Here is a 12,500-nt window from a genome sequence, read left to right as displayed (position 1 = left end):
CAAACCGTCCATCCCAAACCGTCCATCCCAAACCGTCCATCCCAAACCGTCCATCCCAAACCCTCCATCCCAAACCGCCCATCCCAAACCGCCCATCCCAAACCCTCTATCTCAAACCGTCCATGCCAAACCGTCCATGCCAAATCCCTCCATCCAAATCCCTCCATCCCAACCCGTCCATCCAAATCCCTTCATCCCAAACCCTTCATCCCAAACCCTTCATCCCAAACCCTTCATCCCAAACCCTTCATCCCAAACCCTCCATCCCAAACCCTCCATCCAAAACCATTCATCCCAAACCCCCTATCCCAAACCATTCTTCCCAAACACTCCATCCCAAACCATTCTTCCGAAACCCTCCATCCCAAACCCTCCATCCCAAACCCTCCATCCCAAACCCTCCATCCCAAACCATTCTTCCCAAACCCTCCATCCCAAACCCTCCATCCCAAACCCTCCATCCCAAACCCTCCATCCCAAACCATCCATTCCAAAACACCCATCCCAAACCGTCCATCCCAAACCGTCCATCCCAAACCATTCATCCCAAACCCTCCATCCCAAACCGCCAATCCAAACCCTCCATCCCACATCGCCCATCCCAAACCGCCCATCCCAAACCCCCCATCCCAAAACCTCGATCCCAAACCACCCATCCCAAACCCTCTATCCCAAACCGCCCATCCCAAACCCTCTATCCCAAACCCTCCATCCCAAACCATTCATCCCAAACCCTCCATCCCAAACCGCCCATCCCAAACCGCCCATCCCAAACCATTCATCCCAAACCATTCATCCCAAACCGCCCATCCCAAACCGCCCATCCCAAACCGCCCATCCAAAAACCTTCATCCCAAACCCTCCATCCCAAACCGCCCATCCCATTGGTTGAGAGATAAATACTGGCCCAGGACACCTGGGAGAACTACCTTGCTCTTCTTCCCATAGTGGCCATGGGATCTTTTACGTCCACCTGAGAGAGCAGATGGGACCTTGGTTTAACATCTCATTCGAAAGACATCACCTCCGACAGTGCAATGCTCCCTCAGTACTGCCCCTCCGACAGTGCGACGTTCCCTCAGTACTGCCCCTCCGACAGTGCGGCGCTCCCTCAGTACTGCCCCTCTGACAGTGCGGCGCTCCCTCAGTACTGCCCCTCCGACAGTGCGACGCTCCCTCAGTACTGCCCCTCCGACAGTGCGGCGCTCCCTCAGTACTGCCCCTCCGACAGTGCGGCATTCCCTCAGTACCGCCCCTCCGACAGTGCGGCGCCCCCTCAGTACTGCCCCTCCGACAGTGCTGCGCTCCCTCAGTACTGCCCCTCCAACAGTGCGACGCTCCCTCAGTACTGCCCCTCCAACAGTGCGACGCTCCCTCAGTACTGCCCCTCCGACAGTGCGGCACTCCCTCAGTACTGCCCCTCCGACAGTGCGGCACTCTCTCAGTACTGCCCCTCCGACAGTGCGGCGCTCCCTCAGTACTGCCCCTCCGACAGTGCGACGCTCCCTCAGTACCGCCCCTCCGACAGTGCGGCGCTCCCTCAGTACCGCCCCTCCGACAGTGCGGCGCTCCCTCAGTACCGCCCCTCCGACAGTGCAGCGCTCCCTCAGTACTGCCCCTCCGACAGTGCGGCGCTCCCTCAGTACCGCCCCTCCGACAGTGCAGCGCTCCCTCAGTACTGCCCCTCCGACAGTGCGGCGCTCCCTCAGTACTGCCCTTCTGACAGTGCAGCACTCCCTCAGTACTGCCCTCCGACAGTGCGGCGCTCCCTCAGTACTGCCCCACCGACAGTGCGGCGCTCCCTCAGTACTGCCCCTCCGACAGTGCGGCACTCCCTCAGTACTGCCCCTCTGACAGTGCGGCGCTCCCTCAGTACTGCCCCTCCGACAGTGCGTCGCTGCCTCAGTACTGCCCCTCCGACAGTGCGGCACTCCCTCAGTACTGCCCCTCCAACAGTGCGGCACTCCCTCAGTACTGCCCCTCCGACAGTACGTCACTCCCTCAGTACTGCCCCTCCGACAGTACGTCACTCCCTCAGTACTGCCCTCCGACAGTGCGGCACTACCTCAGTACTGCCCCTCCGACAGTACGTCACTCCCTCAGTACTGCCCCTCCAACAGTGCGGCACTCCCCAGTACTGCTCCTCCGACAGTACGTCACTCCCTCAGTACTGCCCCTCCAACAGTGTGGCACTCCCTCAGTACTGCTCCTCCGACAGTACGTCACTCCCTCAGTACTGCCCCTCCGACAGTACGTCACTCCCTCAGTACTGCCCCTCCGACAGTACGTCACTCCCTCAGTACTGCCCTCCGACAGTGCGGCACTACCTCAGTACTGCCCCTCCGACAGTACGTCACTCCCTCAGTACTGCCCCTCCAACAGTGCGGCACTCCCTCAGTACTGCTCCTCCGACAGTACGTCACTCCCTCAGTACTGCCCCTCCAACAGTGCGACGCTCCCTCAGTACTGCCCTTCTGACAGTGCGTCACTCGGGGACAGGGACTGTGGCTGGGATCGGGGTTCACGTTCTGGGGGGCAAGGGGGTTCCATCTGGAGGTAGCTGATCACAGCTGCAGGAGGTGTGAAACCACAGCGATGGAAAGGGTGGGACTCTTCCTCCATTTGGGGCTGCCCCACGGTGGCACGACAGAGTTTGCTCAGCAATAAGGCGCTGGACCAGCACACCCTGCCTTGGAGGAGCCGATTCCTTGTCATGGAGAGAGGAGGTGGCAGCAAACACCCCTCGATTAACGGTGTCAACAGTCAGGGCACCATCGGCACACACAATCACGGCCTGGGAGAGGGTGCGGAGGGGATTGACCAGAGTGGTTCCAGGGATGAGGGAGTTCAGTGACGGGGAGAGACTGGAGAAGCTGGGGTTGTTCTCCTTGGAGCAGAGAAGGTTAAGAGGCGATTTATTAAAGGTGTTCAAAATCGTGACGGGCTTTGATTGAGTAATTAAGGAGAAACTGTTTGCAGTGGCAGGAGTGTCAGGGACCAGAGGGCACAGGTTTAAGGTCATTGGCAAAAGAGCCCGAGGGGAGATGAGGAGAATGTGTTTACGCAGTGAGTTGTGATCGGGAACGCTCTGTCTGACAGGGCAGATAGAGCATGGTAACAGGAGGAGGCCCATTCAGCCCCTCGAGCCTGTCCCACCATTCAGTGAGATTGCGGCTGACCTGCATTTGAACTCCATCTACCCGCCGTGGTTCCGTAACCCTCATTACCCTCACGCAACAAAAATCCATCGGTCTCAGAGGTGAAAGCTCCAGTTGGCCCCCAGAATCCACAGCGTTTTGCGGGAAAGTTCCCGATTCCCACTGTGTGAAGTAGTGTTTCCCGACATCACCCCGGAACGGCCAGGCTTGAAATGTAAGGTTCTGCCCCTTGTTCTGGACTCCCCCCACCCCCCAAATTTAACACTCGATAAAGGGAAACGGATAAATACTGGGACAGGGGAAATGTGCCGGGCTGTGGGGACAGAGCGGGGAGTGGGACGGATTGGATCGCTCTGTCACAGAGCCGGCACAGCACGGGCTCGATGGGCCCAATGGCCTCCTCCTGAGCCATGTGAGTCTCAGCAATGTATTCACAATAAGGGCCCACAGCAATAACAGCGGGAGGTAACCCTGCCCCCCCGAAACACTGCCCCCCCCCACTCCCACACTGCCCCTCCCCCCACTGCCCCCCCCGCACTCCCACACTGCCCCCCCAAACACTACTCCCACACTGCCCCCCCCGCACTCCCACACTGCCCCCCCAAACACTACTCCCACACTGCCCCCCCCCCCACTCCCACACTGCCCCTCCCCCCACTGCCCCCCCCGCACTCCCACACTGCCCCCCAAACACTACTCCCACACTGCCCCCCCCGCACTCCCACACTGCCCCCCCCAAACACTACTCCCACACTGCCCCCCCCGCACTCCCACACTGCCCCCCCAAACACTACTCCCACACTGCCCCCCCCGCACTCCCACACTGCCCCCCCAAACACTACTCCCACACTGCCCCCCCCGCACTCCCACACTGCCCCCCCAAACACTACTCCCACACTGCCCCCCCACTGCCCCTCCCCCCCAACACTGCCCCCCCTCCCCCACACTCCCCCCTCCCCCACACTCCCCCCTCCCCCACACTCCCCCCTCCCCCACACTCCCCCCTCCCCCACACACCTCCCCCTCCCCCCCGCTGCCACCCCTCCCCCCCACTCCTCCCCCTCCCCCACACTCCTCCCCTCCCCCACACTCCTCCCCCTCCCCCACACACTGCCCTCCCCCCCCACACTCCCCCCCAACATTGCCCCCTGTCACTCAAAACCCCTCCCCGCATTCACCACACTCCCCCCCCCCCCCTCCCCCCGCCCCCGCACCCCCCACCCAGGAACAGCCCAGGCCACATAGGCTGAGAGGATGGGAGAGGAGGGAAGGAAAGGGGATGGGGAGGGGAGGGGGTTAGGAGGGAGAGGGAGGAGAGGAGGGGAGGGGAGAGGAGGGGAGTGGAGGGGAGAGGGGAGGGGAGGAGAGGAGAGGAGGGGAGAGGAGAGGAGAGGAGAGGGGAGGGGAGGAGAGGAGGGGAGAGGAGGGGAGAGGAGGGGAGCGATGGAAGGCGGGAGGGGAGGAATGGCGGTGTTGGCTTGGGGCCCAGGCCTGTGAACTGACTGAGCGATGAGCAGCCTTGCTGCACTAAACACGTTACCACACTGCAGCCAACAGATAATCAGCAACAGGCAACATTCCAGAACATTCATGAAATAATTAAGAAAGAAAATGAGCTTGGGTAACGAGGAAGAGGCCTGGAGGCTTTGGGACAGGAAGTGACTAATCTGCTGCTATGGTTTCTGCATTTTATGGGGCGGTTGCCATGGTGACCGGCCTAGTAGCCTCTGAGAGACCTGGCCTGCGAGCTGCAGGGGAATCACAGGCCTGCCTTTAATTTGCTGCCGAGCTGGGTGAAAGTTAGGCTGCTGGGAACGGAGCCATCCACAGGGCCCAGTGCAACAGGATTGGCCGAGTGTGTTAACTCCAAAACGGCCTCACAATCTCCTTGGATTTCCCCGACTGACGGCTTCTCTTTGCACCATCCATCATCAAACTAGATTTTTATTAAGTGGGTTTTGGCACGAGGGTTGACTTGCCGACAGTTGGTGCTTCTTTTGGCTCATCTCTTGCGTCCTGACAATAACTTGCATTTGCTCCCTCCAGCAGTGCAGCACTCCCTCAGTACTGCCCCTCCGACAGTGCGGGGCTCCCTCAGTACTGCCCCTCCGACAGTGTGGCACTCCCTCAGTACTGCCCCTCCGACAGTGCAGCACTCCCTCAGTACTGTCCCTCCGACAGTGCGGCACTCCCTCAGTACTGCCCCTCCGACAGTGCGGCACTCCCTCAGTACTGCCCCTCCGACAGTGCAGCACTCCCTCAGTACTGCCCCTCCGACAGTGCGGGGCTCCCTCAGTACTGCCCCTCCGACAGTGTGGCACTCCCTCAGTACTGCCCCTCCGACAGTGCAGCACTCCCTCAGTACTGTCCCTCCGACAGTGCGGCACTCCCTCAGTACTGCCCCTCCGACAGTGCGGCACTCCCTCAGTACTGCCCCTCCGACAGTGCGGCACTCCCTCAGTACTGCCCCTCCGACAGTGCGGCACTCCCTCAGTACTGCCCCTCCGACAGTGCGGCACTCCCTCAGTACTGCCCCTCCGACAGTGCGGCACTCCCTCAGTACTGCCCCTCCGACAGTGCGGCACTCCCTCAGTACTGCCCCTCCGACAGTGCGGCACTCCCTCAGTACTGCCCCTCTGACAGTGCAGCACTCCCTCAGTACCGCCCCTCCGACAGTGCAGCACTCCCTCAGTACTTTGCCGGTAGTGTCAGCCTGGATTTTGGGCTGAAGTCTCTGGAGTGATCCCCGGTAGACGATGTACTGACTGAGAGGGCGAGTGTTGCCTACTGAGCCAGGGGTTTACACCTTTTCCGAAACATGTTGGAGTGAGACAGCCGTGAGATGTCGGGCTGCGATTGTGAATCAGGAGCGGGGATGTTTCATCAGTCAGCCCTCTCTGACAGGCCGGGCCCTGGGAGATTTCTGTCCAATGCTTGGCTGGGGATAGGCAAGTTCCCAACTCATGATTGAGACAGAACAGGAGGCCTTGGTGGAATGCCACGAACACATACTTTCCAACAGGAAAGAGTCCTGTGTGAATCCGTCTGTTCCAAACAGGCTGTGTACTGACACAAACTGGCCCCAGTCCGACTGAGACCCAACCACCCGCTCCCCCATCCTCTCCCTCCCCTGTTAGTGAATGTGTAACGGACCCCCACGTGCTGCCAGCAGTATCTTGCGATTGTGTTTGTGCGAAGGAATGGTTCCGTCCCACAGCACTGTGGGGAATTGTGTGTTTCCAGCTCAGAGAGGAGCTGTTCTCCCAAACTCAACACCATGGAATCCAGCCAGAGGATTGTAATCGCAACATTACAGCGCTCCGCTCGCAGGGCAATGTCGCGCGACAATTCTTTCATCCGCATTTCAATCCCTGCTTCTCAACTCTTTCTGTGATGTATGTTAACTGGGTTTTACCTGCCACCAGAGGGCGTGACAGTCGGAGTCCTAATGGTCACTGGCGGACACGTGCACGCCGTGTGTATAATGTTGGCAACCATGTTGAATCCTCATTTTGAGAATAAATAAACTGGAGTAAGGCCATGCCTGAACTAGCTCACCGTACTTAGCCTCGTGGAGTTATTCGATACTTAACACTTTCATTTTCTCTTCCATTTTGAAAACAAGACACAGCATCAAACACTCCCAGGGCAGGTACAGGGGGTTAGATACAGAGTAAAGCTCCCTCGACACTGTCCCATCAAACACTCCCAGGGCAGGTACAGGGGGTTAGATACAGAGTAAAGCTCCCTCTACACTGTCCCATCAAACACTCCCAGGGCAGGTACAGGGGGTTAGATACAGAGTAAAGCTCCCTCTGCACTGTCCCATCAAACACTCCCAGGGCAGGTACAGGGGGTTAGATACAGAGTAAAGCTCCCTGTATATTGTCGAATTGAATATTAGGAAGACTGCCACAAACTCCGTTCCCCAGCCACCGATTCCATCCCTCTCCCCAACTCGTGTCTGAGGCTGAACCAGACTGTTCACAATCTTAGTGTCATATTTGCCCCTGAAATGAGCTTCCCACCACATATCCGCAGCTTAACTAACACCGCCTATTTCCACCTCCGTAACATCTCCTGTCTCTGCCCCTGCCTCAGCTCATCCACTGCTCGACCTGACCATTCCAACGCACTCCTGGCTGGCCTCCCACATTCTTCCCGACATAAACTAGAGTTGATCCAAACTTGGCTGCCCCGTGTCCTAACTCACACCCAGTCCCACTCACCCATCTCCCACTGTGCTCACTGCCCTGTGTCCTAACTCACACCCAGTCCCACTCACCCATCACCCCCTGTGCTCACTGCCCCGTGTCCTAACTTGCACCGTGTCCCACTCACCCATCACCCCCTGTGCTCACTGCCCCGTGTCCTAACTTGCACCGTGTCCCGCTCACCCATCACCCCCTGTGCTCACTGACCCCGTGTCCTAACTTGCACCGTGTCCCGCTCACCCATCACCCCCTGTGCTCACTGACCCGTGTCCTAACTTGCACCGTGTCCCGCTCACCCATCACCCCCTGTGCTCACTGACCCCGTGTCCTAACTTGCACCGTGTCCCGCTCACCCATCACCCCCTGTGCTCACTGACCCGTGTCCTAACTCACACCCAGTCCCACTCACCCATCACCCCCTGTGCTCGCTGACCCGTGTCCTAACTCACACCCAGTCCCACTCACCCATCACCCCCTGTGCTCACTGCCCCGTGTCCTAACTTGCACCGTGTCCCACTCACCCATCACCCCCTGTGCTCACTGCCCCGTGTCCTAACTTGCACCGTGTCCCGCTCACCCATCACCCCCTGTGCTCACTGACCCCGTGTCCTAACTTGCACCGTGTCCCGCTCACCCATCACCCCCTGTGCTCGCTGACCCGTGTCCTAACTCACACCCAATCCCACTCACCCATCACCCCCTGTGCTCACTGCCCCGTGTCCTAACTTGCACCGTGTCCCGCTCACCCATCACCCCCTGTGCTCACTGACCCGTGTCCTAACTCACACCCAGTCCCACTCACCCATCACCCCCTGTGCTCGCTGCCCCGTGTCCTAACTGGCACCGTGTCCCGCTCACCCATCACCCCCTGTGCTCACTGCCCCGTGTCCTAACTTGCACCGTGTCCCGCTCACCCATCACCCCCTGTGCTCACTGACCCGTGTCCTAACTCACACCCAGTCCCACTCACCCATCACCCCCTGTGCTCACTGCCCCGTGTCCTAACTCACACCCAGTCCCACTCACCCATCACCCCCTGTGCTCACTGCCCCGTGTCCTAACTCACACCCAGTCCCACTCACCCATCACCCCCTGTGCTCACTGCCCCCGTGTCCTAACTCACACCCAGTCCCACTCACCCATCACCCCCTGTGCTCACTGACCCCGTGTCCTAACTCGCACCGAGTCCCGCTCACCCATCACCCCGTGCTCACTGCCCCGTGTCCTAACTCGCACCGAGTCCCGCTCACCCATCACCCCGTGCTCACTGCCCCGTGTCCTAACTCGCACCGAGTCCCGCTCACCCATCACCCCCTGTGCTCACTGCCCCCCGTGTCCTAACTCGCACCAAGTCCCGTTCACCCATCACCCCCTGTGCTCACTGCCCCCCGTGACCTAATTCGCACCGAGTCCCGCTCACCCACCACTCCCTGTGCTTACTGCCCCGTGTCCTAACTCACACCCAGTCCCGCTCACCCATCACCCCCTGTGCTCACTGCCCCGTGTCCTAACTCACACCCAGTCCCGCTCACCCATCACACCCTGTGCTCACTGCCCCGTGTCCTAACTCACACCCAGTCCCACTCACCCATCACCCCCTGTGCTCACTGCCCCGTGTCCTAACTCACACCCAGTCCCACTCACCCATCACCCCCTGTGCTCACTGCCCCGTGTCCCAACTCACACCCAGTCCCACTCACCCATCACCCCCTGTGCTCACTGCCCCGTGTCCTAACTCGCACCAAGTCCCTCTCACCCATCACCCCCTGTGCTCACTGACCCGTGTCCTAACTCGCACCGAGTCCCACTCACCCATCACCCCCTGTGCTCACTGACCCGTGTCCTAACTCGCACCGTGTCCCATTCACCCATCAGCCCCTGTGCTCACTGACCCGTGTCCTAACTCGCACCGAGTCCCGCTCACCCATCACCCCGTGCTCACTGCCCCGTGTCCTAACTCGCACCGAGTCCCGCTCACCCATCACCCCCTGTGCTCACTGCCCCCCGTGTCCTAACTCGCACCAAGTCCCGTTCACCCATCACCCCCTGTGCTCACTGCCCCCCGTGTCCTAACTCGCACCAAGTCCCGCTCACCCATCACCCCCTGTGCTCACTGCCCCCCGTGTCCTAACTCGCACCGAGTCCCGCTCACCCCTCACCCCCTGTGCTCACTGCCCCGTGTCCTAACTCACACCCAGTCCCACTCACCCATCACCCCCTGTGCTCACTGACCTACATTGGCTCCCGGTTAAGCAACGCCTCGATTTCAAAATTCTCATCCTTGTTTTGAAATCCCTCCATGGCCCTCGTCCCTCCCTATCTCTGTAATCTCCTCCAGCCCCACAACCCCCCGAGATGTCTGCGCTCCTCTAATTCTGCCCTCCTGACCATCCCTGATTATAATCGCTCCACCATCGGTGGCCGTGCCTTCTGTTGCCTGGGCCCCAAGCTCTGGAACTCCCTCCCTAAACCTCTCCCCCTCTCTCTCCTCCTTTAAGACGCTCCTTAAAACCAACCTCTGACCCAGCTTTTGGTCACCTGCGCAAATTTCTCCTTATGTGGCTCGGTGTGAAATTTTTTGTCTTGTAATACACCTGTGAAGCACCTTGGGACATTTCAATATGTTAAAGGCGTTATATTATTACAAGTTGTTGTTGTGACATACTCCTGACTAAGGCTGTGTGAGGGGTCGTGACTGAGGCTGTGTGAGGGGGAGTGACTGAGGCTGTGTGAGGGGTCGTGTGAGGGGTAGTGACTGAGGCTGTGTGAGGGGGAGTGACTGAGGCTGTGTGAGGGAGAGTGACTGAGGCTGTGTGAGGGGGAGTGACTGAGGCTGTGTGAGGGGTAGTGACTGAGGCCGTGTGAGGGGGAGTGACTGAGGCTGTGTGAGGGGTAGTAACTGAGTCTGTGTGAGGGGGAGTGACTGAGGCTGTGTGAGGGGGAGTGACTGAGGCTGTGTGAGGGGTAGTGACTGAGGCCATGTGAGGGAGAGTGACTGAGGCTGTGTGAGGGGTAGTGACTGAGGCCGTGTGAGGGGTAGTGACTGAGGCCATGTGAGGGGGAGTGACTGAGGCCGTGTGAGGGGGAGTGACTGAGGCCCTGTGAGGGAGAGTGACTGAGGCCGTGTGAGAGAGAGTGACTGAGGCCGTGTGAGAGAGAGTGACTGAGGCCGTGTGAGGGGGAGTGACTGAGGCTGTGTGAGGGGTAGTGACTGAGGCCGTGTGAGGGAGAGTGACTGAGGCTGTGTGAGGGAGAGTGTGACAGGATGTGTGAGGGGTAGTGTGACAGGATGTGTGAGGGGTAGTGACTGAGGCCGTGTGAGGGAGAGTGACTGAGGCTGTGTGAGGGAGAGTGTGACAGGATGTGTGAGGGGTAGTGTGACAGGATGTGTGAGGGGTAGTGACTGAGGCCGTGTGAGGGGTAGTGTGACAGGATGTGTGAGGGGTAGTGACTGAGGCTGTGTGAGGGGTAGTGTGACAGGATGTGTGAGGGGGAGTGACTGAGGCTGTGTGAGGGAGAGTGACTGAGGCTGTGTGAGGGAGAGTGACTGAGGCTGTGTGAGGGAGAGTGACTGAGGCTGTGTGAGGGGTAGTGTGACAGGATGTGTGAGGGGTAGTGACTGAGGCTGTGTGAGGGGTAGTGACTGAGGCTGTGTGAGGGGTAGTGACTGAGGCTGTGTGAGGGGTAGTGACTGAGGCCGTGTGAGGGGTAGTGACTGAGGCCGTGTGAGGGGGAGTGTGACAGGATGTGTGAGGGGTAGTGTGACAGGATGTGTGAGGGGTAGTGTGACAGGATGTGTGAGGGGTAGTGTGACAGGATGTGTGAGGGGTAGTGACTGAGGCCGTGTGAGGGGTCGTGTGACAGGATGTGTGAGGGGTAGTGTGACAGGATGTGTGAGGGGTAGTGTGACAGGATGTGTGAGGGGTCGTGTGACAGGATGTGTGAGGGGTAGTGTGACAGGATGTGTGAGGGGTAGTGTGACAGGATGTGTGAGGGGTAGTGTGACAGGATGTGTGAGGGGTAGTGACTGAGGCTGTGTGAGGGGTAGTGACTGAGGCCGTGTGAGGGGTAGTGTGACAGGATGTGTGAGGGGTAGTGTGACAGGATGTGTGAGGGGTAGTGTGACAGGATGTGTGAGGGGTAGTGACTGAGGCTGTGTGAGGGGTAGTGACTGAGGCCGTGTGAGGGGTAGTGTGACAGGATGTGTGAGGGGTAGTGTGACAGGATGTGTGAGGGGTAGTGTGACAGGGATGTGTGAGGGGTAGTGTGACAGGATGTGTGAGGGGTAGTGACTGAGGATGTGTGAGGGGTAGTGTGACAGGATGTGTGAGGGGTAGTGTGACAGGATGTGTGAGGGGTAGTGACTGAGGATGTGTGAGGGGTAGTGTGACAGGATGTGTGAGGGGTAGTGTGACAGGATGTGTGAGGGGTAGTGTGACAGGATGTGTGAGGGGTAGTGTGACAGGATGTGTGAGGGATCAGCTGATGATCCTCAGCCACTGACTCTCCGGCCTTGCCTTTCCCAGATTCGCCATTCCCGGAGGATTTCTCCATCCTGATGACGGTGCGAGCAGAGAAGGGAAAGGGAGGCCTTCCTGCTGTCACTCTACAATGAGCAGGGGATCCAGCAGCTGGGCCTCGAGCTGGCCCGCAGCCCCATATTCCTGTACGAAGACCAAACGGGGAAGCCCAGCCCGGAGGAATATCCCGTCTTCAACGGAAGTCAACCTGTCTGATGGAAAGTAGGTATACCGTGCGGCCTGGCTGTGAGGCACGGCTCTGTCCTGGGGGGCGTGGTCCGTCCCGGGGGGCGTGGTCTGTCCCGGGGGGGGGGGGCGTGGTCTGTCCCGGGGGGGGGGGCGTGGTCTGTCCCGGGGGGGGCGTGGTCTGTCCCGAGGGGGTGGTCTGTCCCGCGGGTGGCGTGGTCTGTCCCGCGGGTGGCGTGGTCTGTCCCGAGGGGGCTTGGTCCATCAGGGAGGGGGGCGTGGTCCGTCCTGAGGGGGGGGCGTGGTCCGTCCCGAGGGGGGGCGTGGTCTGTCCCGAGGGGGCGTGGTCTGTCCCGAGGGGGGCGTGGTCCGTCCCGAGGGGGCGTGGTCCGTCCCGAGGGGGGGTGTGGTCTGTCCCGGGG

General features: G+C 59.8%; 1 pseudogene; it reads left to right on the top strand.

The window, feature by feature from the left end:
- The window catches only part of LOC139247099 (collagen alpha-1(XI) chain-like), a 350,100-nt pseudogene extending 337,982 nt beyond the window's left edge, over window positions 1-12,118 (top strand).
- The last annotated feature ends 382 nt before the right edge of the window (window positions 12,119-12,500 follow it).

This window comes from Pristiophorus japonicus, unplaced genomic scaffold (genome assembly GCF_044704955.1).
Source record: "Pristiophorus japonicus isolate sPriJap1 unplaced genomic scaffold, sPriJap1.hap1 HAP1_SCAFFOLD_257, whole genome shotgun sequence".
NCBI lineage: Eukaryota > Metazoa > Chordata > Chondrichthyes > Pristiophoridae > Pristiophorus > Pristiophorus japonicus.
This window is presented reverse-complemented; position numbering and strand designations above follow the sequence as displayed.